We start from the raw sequence: 15,401 nt of genomic DNA, 5'->3' as shown, positions 1-15,401 counted from the left end.
GAGTCAGAAAGCAGAGTTAAACAGGCCTGAGTTGAGAGCAGTGACCCGAGATTGGGGTCATCCAAAGCAGGGGCCAGGTGGGCTTGGCACTCCCAGCAAAGTAGGCAGGGGTTATGAAGCCCATCCCAGGAAGGTTAATGTGTTGGCTTCATTCAGGGAAAGGTAACCTTTCACATGAAGGTTTCTACCCCAAATCATTTGCTTTTTTTTTTTTTTTTTTTTCTTGTAGGGGGAAGGTTGCTTGAACTCAAAGCCTGTACTGTCCCTGAGCTTTTTGGCTCAAGGCTACTACCCTACCATTCTACCACTTGAGCACAGCCCTACTTCTAGCTTTTTTTTTTTTTTTTTTTTTGGTGCTTAATTGAAGAGTTTCACAGACTTCCCTACCTCGGCTGGCCTTGAACTGTGATCCTCAACTCTCTGCCCCCTAATGCTAGGCATTTGTGCTGGGAATTTCTGTGGGTTTTTTTTCCAAGATGTTTTCCTGTGAATGGTAAGGTTTTTTAAAAGTATAATTTTATTGTTATTATTAAGGTGTATGTAGGAGGGTTACCATTTCAGGTAATGAGCATCTGCATTGTTTTTGTTGCTATTGTTGGTCATGGGGCCTGAACTCGGCCTGGGTGCTGTCCTTCAGCTCTTCAGCTCTTCAGCTCACAGCTAGCGTTCTACCCTTGAGCCACAGCACCACTTCTGGCCTTTTCTGTTTATGTGGTACTGAGGAATAGAACCCAGGGCCTCGTGCATGCAAGGCAAGCACTGTACCACTGATCCACCTTCCCAGCCCTGCATTGTTTTTAAAAGGGTGGAGAGCACATAAAAAGTTCGGGGGCATGACATAGGCCTTAGTTGCCTGGAAAACTGATTCTTACTTTTTTTTTTTTTTTTTTTTTGTGGCAGTACTGGAGTTTGAACTCAGGGCCTTGCACTTCTAAACAAGAGCACTACCACTTGAGAAGCTCTCAGCCCTCTGTGCTTTAGTTTGTTTTCCAGATAGGATATCATACTTCTTTCCTTTTGGGCTAGCCTTGAATTGCAATCCTTATACCTTGGGAATAGCTGGGATTATTGACCCGAGCCACCATGCCTGGTGGTCCTTCTCCTCCTCCTCTTCTTCCTTCCCCCTCCTCTTCTTCCTTCCTCCTCCTCTTCCTTCTTCCTCTTCTTCCTTCCTCCTCCTCCTCTTCTCCTTCCTCTTCCCCTTCCTCTTCCTCTTCCTTCTCCTCTACCTCTACTTCTTCCTCTTCCTTCTCCTCCTCTACCTCTTCCTCTTCCTCCTTCTATGGTACTAATGGTTTGAACTCAAGACCTTCCCTTACTTGTTTGTCTTGTGCTCTACCACTTGAGCCATGCTTCATGTATGGCTTTTTATTATTTTGGATGGAGTCTCATGGACTTTTCTGCCTAGGCTAGCCTTGAACTTTGATCCTCCAAATCACAGCCTCTTGAAGAGCTAGGATTACCAGTGCCTGGCTTTAGTGCTGCTTGTTACATTTTATGCTACTCAACACATTCATGCACCGGACATATTTTTTTTGCCAGTTCTGGGGCTTGAACTCAGGGCCTGGGCACCATCCCTGAGCTTCTTTTGCTCAAGGCTAGCACTCTACCACTTGAACCACAGCGGCACTTCCGGCTTTTTCTGTTTATGTGGCTGAGGAATCGAAGACAGGGCTTTATGAATGCTAGGCACTAAGCCACATTCCCAGCCCAGGACAGATATTTTCAAAGTGCCTACTATGTGCCAGGCAAATGTTAGGCACTGTAGATACAAAGCCATAGCAGATTGCATGATATGTGAAAGGTTCTAGATAATGAGGCATTGGGTCTCTTGAATACAAGAGGTAAGTATTACAGAAAAAAACAAAAACACACATAGGTAGTAATTCTGGAGGACTGCGCTAAATCCTTGTGCAGCTTCTCAAGCCACTTTTCTTCCTTGATCCTCCATTTCCCCTCTGTAAAGTGGCACTAGGCATGGGACCAGCAGTCACAGACACCCCCTCAACCATAGGTGCAGGGTACTAACTCTGCCCCTTTCACAGATGTGCAAATGGAGGCCAGAGTGTGAATGAATCACAAAGTAATCCCAGGTGTCTGTTTCCACATCTCACACTCACCTGCTCTCCCAAACAAATTCTCCTGAGGATTCAATGACATCGTAGATAAGAAAATGCTTTGTAAAGTTAGATTTGTATGTGTCCAAGGGCAACAAGAATTAAGTCTTGATTCCTCCGTGAAACCAAACACTCAAGTCCACAGGGCACTGAGAACTGGCTGGACCCAGAACTCCTGGGCTCCTGATCCCTCGACCTCCTGCATTCCTTGGCCAGCTGCCTCACTAGGAGAGAGCTACAGTTCCACAGCCCCTGCTGATATCCCTCCCCAATAGCCCACAAATCTCACAGCCCCCTCTCCAGCCCAGAAGATCACCTGGCTCAGGAGCATCTGCCTCTCCAGTGCTTCATCCCTACTGGGCACATAGAGAAGATAGCCTGGCCCAGACGTCATAGGAGCTACTCCTGGTCCCTTGTGGGTCCCACGGACAGCCTGTGAGTTCTCAGGCCAGACCTCTGGCTCTCTGGGCTCCTGGTTTTCCATTCTCAGGGATGGCAGTGTAACCAGGGACTAAAGCAGATGGCCTGAGAGACAGGTCTACTTCCAGGTTGCTTGGTTGACTGGGTAGGCAGGCAGAGGAGTACCCTACTCTGAGAAGGGAAACTATTCTACCCACCAGAAATCCCTCAGCTAATCTTGAACTCACAGCTGCCCTTGATTGCCCTAATCTGGAGACCACTCAGTCCCTACCACTGCCAGAAAATCAGTAAGACCTTCATCTGCTGTCTTCCCAGGCTAGCTAGGGTTCAAGAGGGGCAGAGACAAGAAAAGGGTCAGAACTGTATGCATCTTCAATGGGGAGACTGGGGCCCCTGAGCACATTGTTTAAGCCCATGATAGCTCAGAGAAGTTGCTACCTAGCCTCAGGCCACACGGCAAGGCAGAAGGTACCAGGAATGCTGGATTCTAGGCCTATTCCATGACTCTCTCCAGAGCCACCCTTCTGGGGAATGGCTCAAGCTGGGAGGAGAGCACTGTAAATAGTTAGCATGATGCACCCACTCACACTGCCCTGGTCAGGAGGCTCTGGCCATTGACAGCTGGGCCCCAAGTCTTAGGGTAGAAACAAAGCCAAATGGCTCCAATTCCCAGCCTCACTCACTATAGGTACTGACTGGCTCATTTGAATGGAGAATGGGCTCCATCTGTCTCTACAGAGTCCCTAACATGAGAAAAAGCATTCTAGTTACAGTGTTATGGACTTTGGTTAGAGATAAGAATGAACTTCTTTAAGATGCATTAAGACTGGATGGCACACTCTATATATGACCTTTATATAACAAGTTAAATTTATTTTTATTATTAATTTATTTATTTATTGTCGGTCATGGGGCTTGAACCCTGGGCCTGGGCACTGTCCCTCAGCTCTGCAGCTCAAGGCAAGTGCTCTACCACTTGAGCCATAGCGCCACTTCTGGTTTTTTAAGTGATTTATTGGAGATAAGAGTCTCACAGACCGGGGCTGGGAAGATGGCTCAGTGGTAGAGCGCTTACCTTGCATGCCTGAGGCCCTGGGTTCGATTCCTCAGCACCACATAAGCAAAAAGAAAAAAGCCAGAAGTGGCGCTGTGGCTCAAGTGGTAGAGTGCTAGCCTTGAGCTGAAGAGCTGAGGGACAGCGCCCAGGCCCAAAGTTCAGGCCCCACGACTGGACCCCCCCCCCCCGCCCAAAAAAAAAAAAAGAGTCTCACAGACTTTCTTGCCTAGGCTGGCTTTGAACCGCAATCCTCAGATCTCAGCCTCCTGAGAAGCTAGGATTACAGGCATGAGCCACCGGCACTCAGCACAAGTTAAAATATTTTTAAAGAATGGATGGCACATAGAGAGATGGGGAGCAAGATGAGGGTGGTAGTAGCACTTCCTCTGAAATGTAAGATGCTACCTCATCTATTATGTCATTGTGCCTACAAGCAGCCTAGAAGGTAAGTGTTGCTACCCTTATTCATGGATGAGCAGCTCGGGCTCAGTGAAGTTACCTGATTTGGTCAAGGTCTTCTAAATTCCGCTCAAAAGAGGCAGAGCTGGGATTGCAAGCCAGGACTCTGTGGACTACAAGACCCATGCACCTCTGTCCTCAGGACCCTCTGAGGATGGAGACACCACCACAGCCTCACAGGCATCTCACTGAGGCCCAGATGAATCACTGGGTCTTGCTGGTGGCAGGCCACAGGGCTCTGTGTTCTCAGCTGCCAGCGCCTTCCAGTTGCTTTCCATTTGAGGTGTCTCAACCACACTCCCATCCTCTAACTGTGCCTCTTACAGTCCCAGAGTCAACTCTTGTACCAGATGCATGCTACCTACTCCCTGCTTAGGAGACCCATGTACAACCCGCACCCTCTCCATCCCTGACCCTGACCCTATCATAGGCTGCAGGACCCACATTTCTCCTGCTGGCCTTCCTAGCCTCACAGAGTCAAGGGCTGAGCCCAGGGTGGTAGACAGAATTAATTGGTCAGAGGTCCATGTAGGTACAAGGCTGCTCCCAGGGCAGTGATGTCTACCCAGCTTAAGGAGCATGGCAAATGGCTTTCTAGGGCTGGCTCTAGGCTGGGGGAGCTATGAAAAGTTCTTTGCATCCAAGCAATTTTGATACTAGCTACCCGTGACCTTTGCCCACTCCAAAGATAAGTCCGTCCCTTGTTAGGCCTCCCTAGAAGCCACTTGCAGTATGAGGGCTGGAGAAAAGGCAGAAAAGAGAGATGGTATTGCAGAACCCTTCTTTGTGAGAAGTCTATGGCAATTAAGACTGCTGGGATTTGGAGGTAGGGGTGGCTAGGACCCCTCTGAAACTGATCATCATAAATCATGAGGTGGAGTCTGTGGTCTTCATAGCTCTCTAGGTTTCTCTGTGCAGGCCCTGAGCTGCCAGCTGCTAGGAAGTTTGCCTAACTAGGAAAGACTAGAGGAAGGAGGGGAGAAAGTTGAGGCTTATCCCCTGTGCAAGCACTTTGGGACTGACTGGGTCCCTCTTTGGAAGGTCAAGGACCCTGTCCCTACAGCTGGCCACTTCCTCCCCCTTGCTCCTACAGCCTTGCTGGTCTGTTCCAGCTACTGCTGGAAGGGAGGGAGGGAGGGAGGCACTTTCCTTCCTGGCTGTGCCATACCCTGTGTCAATTCCCCATTCTATAGCTGGGCAAAGCAGAGGAAAGGAAGCCTAGCTATTAGCCTCTCCTTTGCCAGTCTTCCCCCAACTGACCCTCAGGCTCCTCTAAGTCCAAATAGAAGGAACCTTATCAAAGAACAGCCACTGGAAGGATGCACGTGACAAGGGTTTGGCCAAGCACAGGGAGATCAGTGGAGGGCTTAGCTCCCTCTCCCAGTTCACTCACTTTCCAGACAAGCCAAGGCAGCCCCTCCTAGTTAATGTATTGGGCAGGGCAGACACTGGTGGTCACAGAGACAAATGACTTGCCCATGGTCATATTGCCAGCAAGGATAAAGCCACGACTAACACACACATTTTCTGTCTCTGAAACCTGTTGGGTTTGAGCCACACTGAAATTACTATATTGATCTGGCTCTCGGTGCAGGTGGCTGACTTGAGTGGAGTCAGTTATCAGTAAGGAATTGCACAGAGGCCTCTGATGTCCCCTGGATACCCTCCCCAGGATGGAAAACAAAATCTCCAAAAACACCTCTCCAACATTCTTCAGTTCTCCCAGGTGGGATGGGCCCCAAGCAGGCGGTGCAGTTGGGTGTCTGGGTTGGAAAACAAGCAGGTCTGCACAAGGCTTCATTGTTCTGGAGAGTCTGACACTTTGACCACTGAAACAAAACCAAGCAAAACAAAATGCTTGCTGCTTATCCCTTCCAGAGATGGGGGATAGTGGGAAGGGCCTCTAGACTCGATGTGATCCCCTCCCCCACTCAGCTGCAATCCTGGAAACCTGGCACAAGTGTCTGGGGCAGGGTCTGAGTCCAGCCCAGATCTGCCACTGTTGATGGTGACGTGTCAGGCACTGTGCTTTCCATGCATGGCCTCATTTCAGACAGAAACTGTTGCCATTCCCATTTTCCAGAAGAGGAAAACTAAGGCTTGAAGAAGATACTGGGAGAACAGGCACCTTGGAACCCAGTTTTATCACAAACTCTTCCCACCCCACATTTCTCTGGACAAGGGGGTTGTAGGGATAGACATGGCCCTGAGGTGTGGGTGTGACTCCCCATCTTGGGGATGTACAGCATCATACAATGTGGTTGCATGCCACATGTGGAGGGCAGCAGGCAGCTCCCAGACGTGGCTGCCCAGAAAGCACCTGAAAGCTTTGACAGCTAGCACCCCAGCAATGGCAGGCTACAGCCCATGAAGGACTTTGGAAAGTTTCCCAGAAAGCCACAGACCTGGATACCTCTACCCATCCCTTTTAAGAAGGGTCTTTCATGCTCTGACCCCATTTCCCAGGAAGGCAGAATTCAGACAAAATGTACAAGTCCACAGCTAGTCAGTCACAGTGGAGGCAGCATGAGGAACTCCTGACTTTAGCTTGTCTCTGGGTCAGCTTCTTTGAGATCCTTGGGGGCAGGGACGGATGTGGGGGGGATCCTTGTACTGGGAGAGGACTTTCTCTTTAAGCTTCCTGGAGAGTGAGATGTTTCTTTATGGATTGTTTCCCCCACCTTCCACCCCCACCCCCAGAATCTACTTGTTCAAAAGCTAACCAGCTGCAGGATGAAAGCTGGAGACCCCTCTGGCGGCAATGGGAGTAGGAAGATAAAAGAACTCAAAGCAGGCCTGTGGATTGTTTTCTATAGGAGGTTTGGCCTCCCGGCCTGGGAAGAGCTGGGATTCTGAGGCCTGTGGCCCCTACTTCCTCCACACCTGCCTGTTGGCCCTCCTCCTGCCCTTGGTAAAGAATGTTACAGGCTGTCCCAGTGTGGGGTGGCAGGAAGAGAGCTTCAGAGCCCAGCAGTCCTGTGTCCACCCGAGCCTCACTCTTGACAGCTTCTCTAGGGGTGGACCATCCTCTGAGTCCCCTCTGAGCTCACACACAGGGCAGACCTCACTGCGCCTGAGCTCAGCATCCAAAGCACTACTTCCTCCAGGAAGCCTGCCCTAACTCCCTCTCCACTCTATTCTAGACGGCCCAGTGCCTAGCCAGCCTTGCTATATTCTGCATTGTCATTGCCCCTGTTCAGGCTGTTCATTCATTCATTTATTCCTCATAGTAGCAATGCTGTGCCCATAATCCATTCCAACACTCTTCCCAAGCTCCTGTTCTCCCTCAGCTTGGAACAACAGCTCAAGTCCACTGAGTAGACCAGTACTATAAAGCAGGTACCACCCTGAGCCCCATCTTACAGATAGGACAGCTGAGGCCCACAGTGCTTAGCTCAGAAGCTCACGCCTCAAAATTCAGCAATGTTAGTTTATCTGTTCCAAATCTGTCTCCCTATAGGCCAGCTTCTACAGTGGTGTCCCACTGTGGTTAGATGTGGCTGAGTGTATACGGGTAGGGCCAAAAGAAGGCCACCTCCCTCCCCATTTTAAGAAGGGACAGTTTCTGCCCAGCATCTGCTGGCTGGACCCCAAATGGCTCCACCCAACTGCTGTCATTTCTGCTGCCCAAGACAGAAAAGACACCCAGGCCCTGGACATCATAGTTCTGCTCCCGGCCCTGAACCCAGTTCAAGGTCCCTTACTGCCCACTCACATGCTACTGAGATGTTGCATCTCAACAGATCTTAAGGGGAAGTCCTCCCTTCTACTTGCCACACCCTCCTTCCAGGCTTTACTCACTGAGGTCTATGATGGGCTCCTGAGTCACTAGTTCATGAGGCCAATGAGGGAGAAAAGCTAGAGGGAATTGATGGAGACATCTGTGTGCCAGACCTCAGTGGGTACCTCTCCCTTCATCTTCTTAAGCCCTCACAGACTGTTATTACCAGCCTAGCTTTTAGTAAAGAAACAGGTGCAAATGTTGAACAACTTGTCCCGGGGCAGTTCATACTGCCTTTCCTGACTACTTTGTGCCAGGTATACTGCCTGGCACTTGGAGTGGGGATGTCAGAGTCTAGTCCTGTTAGGCTGGCAAGGATAGCACCCCACCCCCTTCCTGCTGCAGTTGGCAAATGGAAATTACAGATCTATCAGTGCAGCTAAAGAGGGTTGGGTGCCACCTGCTTAGAGGAGTCCTAGAGGTTTCTCAACAGAGGTGTCTCCAGGCCTCGCAGGGCTTTGCTGGCCTGGTCTCTCCCCCAGCAGCTACTGCAGGAAAAAGGACAAGCTGTGGCCCACAAAACTTTAGGCCTGGTGTATGCCTAGAGGTAGCAAAGGGAGTTGATGCTGCTGCTCAGCCAGCTGCCCTGCCAATGACCCCCCAGTAACCAGGCCAGCCAGCTTCCAGTCCTGCCAACTTGGCCTGGCCCAGGCAGCTCCCAATCATAGCTAATGACCATGCTGCCTGCATCCCAGACCAGTGCGGTCCTTCAAGTGGCCATAGTCCCTGTTGGCCAGACAGAGGCCAGGTCAAAATCACAGCTGCCTGTCACACCACATCCTCTGGCCCTATGCTATGGTCTCCTCTTCCTCTTCCTGCCAGGGTCATGAAGGACACTGCAGAAGGCAGGAGATGCTTACCATGGATGTGGACAAATGTGACCACAGAGAAGGCAAATGTGACCACAGAGAGGGTTGATTCACCACAGGTCACCAGCCGGCCAGTACAGGACCCAGAGCCAAGGGTTCCTTCCCAGGCCCCACACTTAGGCCAGCACTGCCCTTTTCTAGCCTTGGGAAGAAGGCTCCAGGTTCTTCTCATGCAAAGAATGATTTCAAGGTACTGGATGGAGTGCACATAGTATATCTCCTAAAAGCTCAATGGCTGTCCATTCAGTGACAGAAAATTACAGACTGCTAACCCAAAAAGATGCAAATCTGGGCTGGGAAGTTGGCTAAGTGGTAGAGCACTTGCCTTGCATGTATGAGGCCCTGGGTTCGATTCCTCAGCACCACATAAGCAGAAAAAAGCCGGAAGTGGTTCTATGGCTCAAGTGGTAGAGCATTAGCCTTGAGCTGAAGAGCTGAAGGACAGCACCCAGGCCCAGAGTTCAGGCTCCACAACTGGACCAAAAAAAAAAAAAAATAGATGCAAAAATCTGACTTGCTGCTCCCCACTGCCTAGCTGTGTGACTTTGAGCAAGACTGCATCTCTCTGAGTACCAGTCTCAGGGAATAACAGTAGCTACTTCCCAGAAGTAATGTGAATAGGAAGCTCTCTAAAGTGCTTAGTATACTATCTGGCTCATAATAAATATGCAAGGGTATCAGCTATTGCTAATATCATTGTTATTGCTAAATGTAAAGATGCATTTTACAAACTGTAGAATGTTGCAGAAGGTAGCTAGGTGTTATGACTCTTCCTATTAAGTGCTGGAGATTTAGAAGGAGCATGCCTAGAAGGTGGGTGATGCAGAAATGTTTATAGGAGAATGTGACACCCAGTCAGCCTGGACACACAGAATCTGGGTAAGAATAGGGGAGTACAGGGACAGTGATGTATAGTCACATTTACATGTTTAGATCATGATAGTTGGCTCCAAGCTTGGGGCCATACAGTGGCTCTAGTGGGCAAGGACTTGAATGATACAATCAGGGGCCTGGCCTGGCTTGCCTCTTATGGAGGAAGTACAGGGAGCTACAAAGGCCTCCCTACTGCTCTCTAAAACCTGAATTCTGTCCCATCTGATCACTCACCCCTCTTCATCTCTCCCCTTGCTACTAACCTAACAAACCTAGCCCTGCTGTCACTGGCCTGAGTCTTCCCCCATGTCTATCATACCTTCCCATTTTCCCTGCCCCTGGTCTACTCTGTGTTGTGTGTTCACAGGGAAGTGCCTCTCTGCTAAGAACAATCAGGGCTGTGTGCTACACAGGTGGCCTTCTGGAGAAGTAGGTATTGCTAGGTTAATGATACAAAGGGTGGGGGCTGGGAAGGTGGCTCAGTGGTACAGCGCTTGCCTTGCACGCATGAGGCCCTGGGTTCAATCTCTCAGCACCACATAAGCAGAAAAAGCCGGGAGTGGCGCTGTGGCACAAGTGGTAGAGCACTAGCCTTGAGCTGAAGAGTGAGGGACAGTGCCCAGGCCCAGAGTTCAGGCCCACGACTGACAAAAAAAAAAAAAAAAAAAAAAGATACAAAGGGTGAAATCAGGCTTGGTGGGTTCAGGTGTCTTGTCCCCAGTCTCACAGGTGGTAGAAGCAGGACTCAGTCTCTTAGTCTACAGCAAGTTCCAGCCCAGAAACCACCCCCCCTCCACCAAGCCTTCTCATCACTCTAGTCCCTAAAGGTCTCCCCCACCACCCTCCTGTCCTGCATCTTCATCCTTACCTCCTCCCGCTCCCCTCCACACTTCTTTGAAACAGATGATCACAACTTGATTCTAGCTCAGCTACTTGGTCCTATTGTTGACTGTGGGTCAGTAACAGAAGAGATCCATGTTAGCAATAGGTCACCCTCTTCCTGCCCTGTCCCCTCCTCTACACACACTCTATATCCTAGACTAACCACATACAGGAGCCATTCCACACCTCTACTGAGGGTCAGCAGCTCACCTGAACACAGCTATTTCCCTAGCCTGCCTCTCAGTGAGGGGAGCAATAAATTATTCACTATAACTTGTGCCTAGGGAGGCCAGACAGTGGCTCAAGGGAATGCATACCAACTCTCCCCTCCATAGCACCTCCACAGAAAGCCACAAGGGATGTGTGATTGTCAGACTCCAGGAGTCTCTTGTGAGGGTCCCAAGCAGATGCTGTAAGATATGAGACTAAGGGAGGTGGCCCATGGAGTCTGACCCCCACATAAGCCTGAGCTCAGCAAATTCAGGTCTCCCCGCCCATTAATAGTAAGCAGTCTGCCTTCTCAGTCAAGTCTGAGAATTTCCCAGACTTCCTGGTCAAAACTCCTGCTTCCTTTTCTTCATAAGGAAGGAAATAGATATTTGGCCAGGCACGGTGTATCTGTATCTGTCTCCACCCCTCCTATAGTACTGGGGATCCAACCCAGGGTCTTGCACATGCTAGGCAAGTCTACCACTGAGCTCCAGCTCATTATCTCATTTAGACCTTATCTGGGTAACTTCCAAGCCACCTAGTAGGCAGTTGGCACCCAAATAGTTGAAGAAACAAACTCAGAGATCCTGAGTAAGTAGTTTTTACCTGTGTGGTCTTCAATCTTCTATCAAAAAGCAAAACAAAACAAAACAAAACAAAAAACAGACATTAAGAACAAGCCCAGCCAGGTGCTGCTGTAAGCCTAGCTACTCAGGAGGCTGAGATCTGAGAATCAAGGTTCAAAGCCAATTCAGGCAAGAAAAGTCCATGAGATTTTATCTCCAATAAACCACTCAGAAAAAGTAGGAAGTGGCTGTGGCTCGTTACCACTTTACTTGCCTTGAGCAAAAGAAATTCAGGGATAGTGCCTAGGCCCTGAGTTCAAGCCCCAGAATCAACAAAAAAAGAAAAGAAAAGAACGCCGGGCACCAGTGGCTCACACCTATAATCTTAGATACTCAGGAGGCTTAGATCTGAGGATCGCGGTTCAAAACCACCCCGGGCAGGAAAGTCCGTAAGACTATTATCTCCAATAAACCACTAGAAAACCGGGAATGGTGCTGTGGCTCAAGTGGTAGAGTGCTCGCCTTGAGCTGAAGAGCTGAGGGACAATGCCCAGGCCCAGAGTTCAAGCCCCACAACCAATAAAAAAAAAAGAAAAAAGAACAAGCCCATTCTTGGCAAATGCAAGAAACTTCCTTCTGATAGTTTGCTGATAGGAAAGCCTCACTATCTGGGTAGGTAAAACAAGGCAGGCTGCCTTGACCCCCCACTTTCCAAGTGATATATCCAAGAGATACCAGGAGACTACCCCCATCCTGGCTTTGCCTCTCTCCAGGTTTCAGACTCTTCCTGCTAAGCCATGAAATGAGATCACAGGTGTGAAATTAGTTCATCAAAGAGGGGCTTTGTTGAGATGCAAGGATTATTGTAAGGATTTAACTCTGCAGACAGAGGCAGAGAAGGGGGAATCCCAAGCCCCTTAGTCACCTCCTAGGCTCCTCCAACCCCTCCAACCCCAGAGACAAGCTTGCAGTCTGCACTCCTCTGCTCTACCTCCTAGGGGTTTTCCAAGGTGATTTCCCTTTGACTTCAGGGATCTGGCTTAGCAAGGGTTAACAAGTCCCCAGTCAAGGCCACAGAGCCCAGACCAAGGCCATATGTCCTTCCCCCACCCCCCACCCAAACAAATGCCCACAGAATCCATGCCAGCCTCTTTCATAACACCTCAGAGGGCAGCAGAAGGAACCCCTGCCTGGGAATTAAGACACCTGGCACTGCCCCCAGCCCTGGCAGCCCCAGTCTTAAGACCTGGAATCAACCTTCCCACCCCTCCAGGACTAGAGGGATCTTGCAGGTTCCCCTGTCCAAGAGAGATTGAGGTCAGGCCTTTAATCTGGGCCAAAGACTATGGGGCTGGAGGTGTGTCTCAGGCTCTGGTACTAATGACACACACTCTCAGCATACATGGTCACTTGACCTCATTAGGGACAGGGAAAAATCTCAGCCTTGTACCCAGAGGATGAAAATAGAGGGGAGTGGACACTTTGACGGCTGTTGGGAAAGTTTTTGCAAGGCTACTTTTGACTCAATTACTTAGTGGCTTTAGAACCTGGGGCAATTGCCACCCTCAGGGAGCAGTCCTCATTTTCCCCATTACTAGTATTTAGGAGGTGAGCCAGGGTGAGTGCTGAGGGGCCACATCTCCTCCAACTTCTGGAGGGCACCAGTTGGGGACCCCCACTGTTAAGTTCCCTAACAATGAGCAGCATCTCAGCGAGTCCAGTTTGTCTTGGTGACCCTGAAGTCTGGTGCCAACAGGGACAGCGGGTAGTCGCTCCCCATCCTGGGCCCCAGGGAGAGAAGCTTTGAACTGGGAAGCTTCTCATCTCTGCCCTCAACTCTGGATCACCTTCTTTTGGGGGTGGGGGGTGCGGAAGGGGAGGTGAAGAGCCCAAGGAGTGAGAAGCAGGGGGAAGACACCTCCTCAGCCTCAAGATCAGTGTTTGGACCCAGTAGCCCCACCTTGCCACTCTCAGGCAGTTTACCCACTTCCTTTCTTCTCCCTCCCAGGTTAGGACGGCACTCTTTCCCTCTTTATCCTCTCCAGCCTGATCTCCAAGAGGGAAAGGGAGCAGCATCCCCTCAGCCCGGTGAAGCCTCAGTTTCCCCAGCGGCCAGTGCCAGTAACGATACACACCACCTTCTACCTCAGGAGGTATCCTAAGCTTTAAACGAGGGACTATTTGTGCAAGGGTGGGGCACGGACCAGCACACAATGGGCGCTCAAGGAGTGCTCTCCCCCCTCCCTCTTCCCCCTGGTTCGCGCCCTCTCCGAGACAGTTTCAGCCCCTCTCAAGGACCCCTCCACGCCCTGGGGCCCTGGGCCGGCCGGGGCCCTGTCGCGCTGGGTCCCGCTCCCGCCGCGCATCCGGGGCTCTCACCTGCAGCCTCTGCCCTCGCCGGCCACGGGGAAGAAGAGTCCCCGCGTCCTCTCCGGGGCAAGCGCTGAGTCCTCAGCTTAGGGCGGAGGAAGGGGTCGGCTTCGGCCGGCAGATCGGCGCCGTGGCTCGCTCTGGCCGCCCCGGCCGCCCTGAGACCCTCTCACGGGGCAATGGACCCGGCCTGGGGCTTCCCCGGCGCTCGCTCGGTTCCAAGTTCCGAGCAGTTCGGTCCGAGGCCGCCGAAGGTTCGGTTCTCGTGAAGCCCGAGCAGGGGGGGCGTCCGGGCTGCTCTGCCCTCGGGGACCCGGGGCCACCTTGCGCTGACCGCCCCCCCCCCGGGGAGGAGGGCACAGAGACAGAAAGGCTGGGAACGAACCTGCACCGCCGGCGGGGCCAAGGGACGTCCAGCCCCGGCGCACCGGCTCAAGACTCGAGCGTCTCGACAGTCCGCTCCGGACCGCGGGGTTGGGAGAGTCCGGGCACGGGACCGGAGCCGGGACGGGCAGGGCAGGGCTGGCGCCGGCGGGCAGGCGCGGCGGCTGGAGCCCCGCGGTGAAGTCTTCCCGGGTCGGGACGCGGTTCGCTCTGCCAGAGCGCGGCGGCGGGCTCCAGAGCTCCCGGCCGCAGCTCCACTTCCTCCTCTTCCCGGCTCAGGCTCGCGGCGTTCAGCGCCGCGCCGCAGCCGCTGCCACCCTCGCCGCTGTCATCCTCGCCGCCCACCCCCGCCGGAGCCGCGGCCGAAGGCCCGCCGAGCCCAGCCGAGGTGAGCCGAGCGAGCGCCGCCCCACGCCCAAGCGCCGGGGAGCTCGGCCACGCCCACGGAGGCGGAACCGTCGGAAACCACGCCCCCCTGAGGCTTCGGACAAGGGTGGAGCACACGCCTGCTCTCTATCGTGAGTCCCCCCGCCCCCAGCCGTCGGGCAGTAGGAGCCAATCAGAGAGTGGATAGGGGGCGGAGCTCTGCGGAACGTGGACCTTACCTCGGACCGGGCGGGGTAGAGCCTAGAGGTCCGGCTGGACAGAAGACAATAGGCGAGCTGGGGGTTCTTAAAGATCTGAGCTCCAGAAGAGACATCAAAGGGATCCGGCTGGAAGGGCTGGGTTGTCCGGGATTCAGGCGTGAGGCCTGTGGTGGGCCTGGGCAGGGTAGAGGCAAAGTGGGTCCTCGGCACGGTGCAGCCCCCATGATGGTGCCTAGTTGCCCTCTTCTCTCTCCTCCCCTCCTTCCAGGGCTCAGTGCGCAGACGTGAGTTGAGAGCTAGGAAACGTTCAGATTTTAGGAAGCGGTGAAAAATAAGTTTTTGAAAATAAAAGAGCGGACCTCTCTTCCACACTTCCCTTTTCCTAGCGTCCGTCGCTAAGGAGAAGCAGGGTAGTTTCAAAAAGACGAAATGGAGAGCCGAGGTATCTGAGGACAGCACACCACGAATCGTGATGTGTCTGCGGGCTGTGGGCTCTCCCCACGCCCACACCCGCGCCTTCGTGTGGGAGCTGCTGCTTCTTTCTCTCCCTCTCTCCCCCCTGTGCCCTGTGCAGGGCCTGGCACTCAGCAGACACTGGAGAGTCTTGATGTATGAATGAATTTTCAGTGGGTGGGCAATGTAAAACCCACTAATTGGCCTGGGAAGCTAGGGGAATTGGGACCGCTCAGCACAGCTCCTCTGTAAGCCTTCACTCCAGTCCCATTATAATGATGAGGGGGTCCAAGCACAGAGGAGCCATGTGCCAGTCCCTGATCCTACGGCTGGCCCAAGATTCTACCCATCAATCACTATCGAATTCCCAGAC

At 52.2% G+C, this 15,401-nt stretch overlaps 1 protein-coding gene across 3 annotated transcripts in view; it reads right to left on the bottom strand.

Moving 5' to 3' along the window:
• Gdpd5 (glycerophosphodiester phosphodiesterase domain containing 5) overlaps positions 1 to 14,327 on the bottom strand; it is an 84,967-nt gene extending 70,640 nt beyond the window's left edge. For 2 of the 3 annotated variants that reach the window (XM_070034990.1, XM_070034992.1), the window contains exon 1: positions 13,614 to 14,327. The gene's annotated coding sequence lies outside the window, so the exon portion shown is untranslated. The remainder of the gene's footprint in view (positions 1 to 13,613) is intronic. The other variant, XM_070034991.1, reaches the window with a different exon arrangement.
• Positions 14,328 to 15,401: the final 1,074 nt, after the last annotated feature.

This window comes from Dipodomys merriami, unplaced genomic scaffold (genome assembly GCF_024711535.1).
Source record: "Dipodomys merriami isolate MVZ:Mamm:240054 unplaced genomic scaffold, mDipMer1.0.p SCAF_25, whole genome shotgun sequence".
NCBI lineage: Eukaryota > Metazoa > Chordata > Mammalia > Rodentia > Heteromyidae > Dipodomys > Dipodomys merriami.
This window is presented reverse-complemented; position numbering and strand designations above follow the sequence as displayed.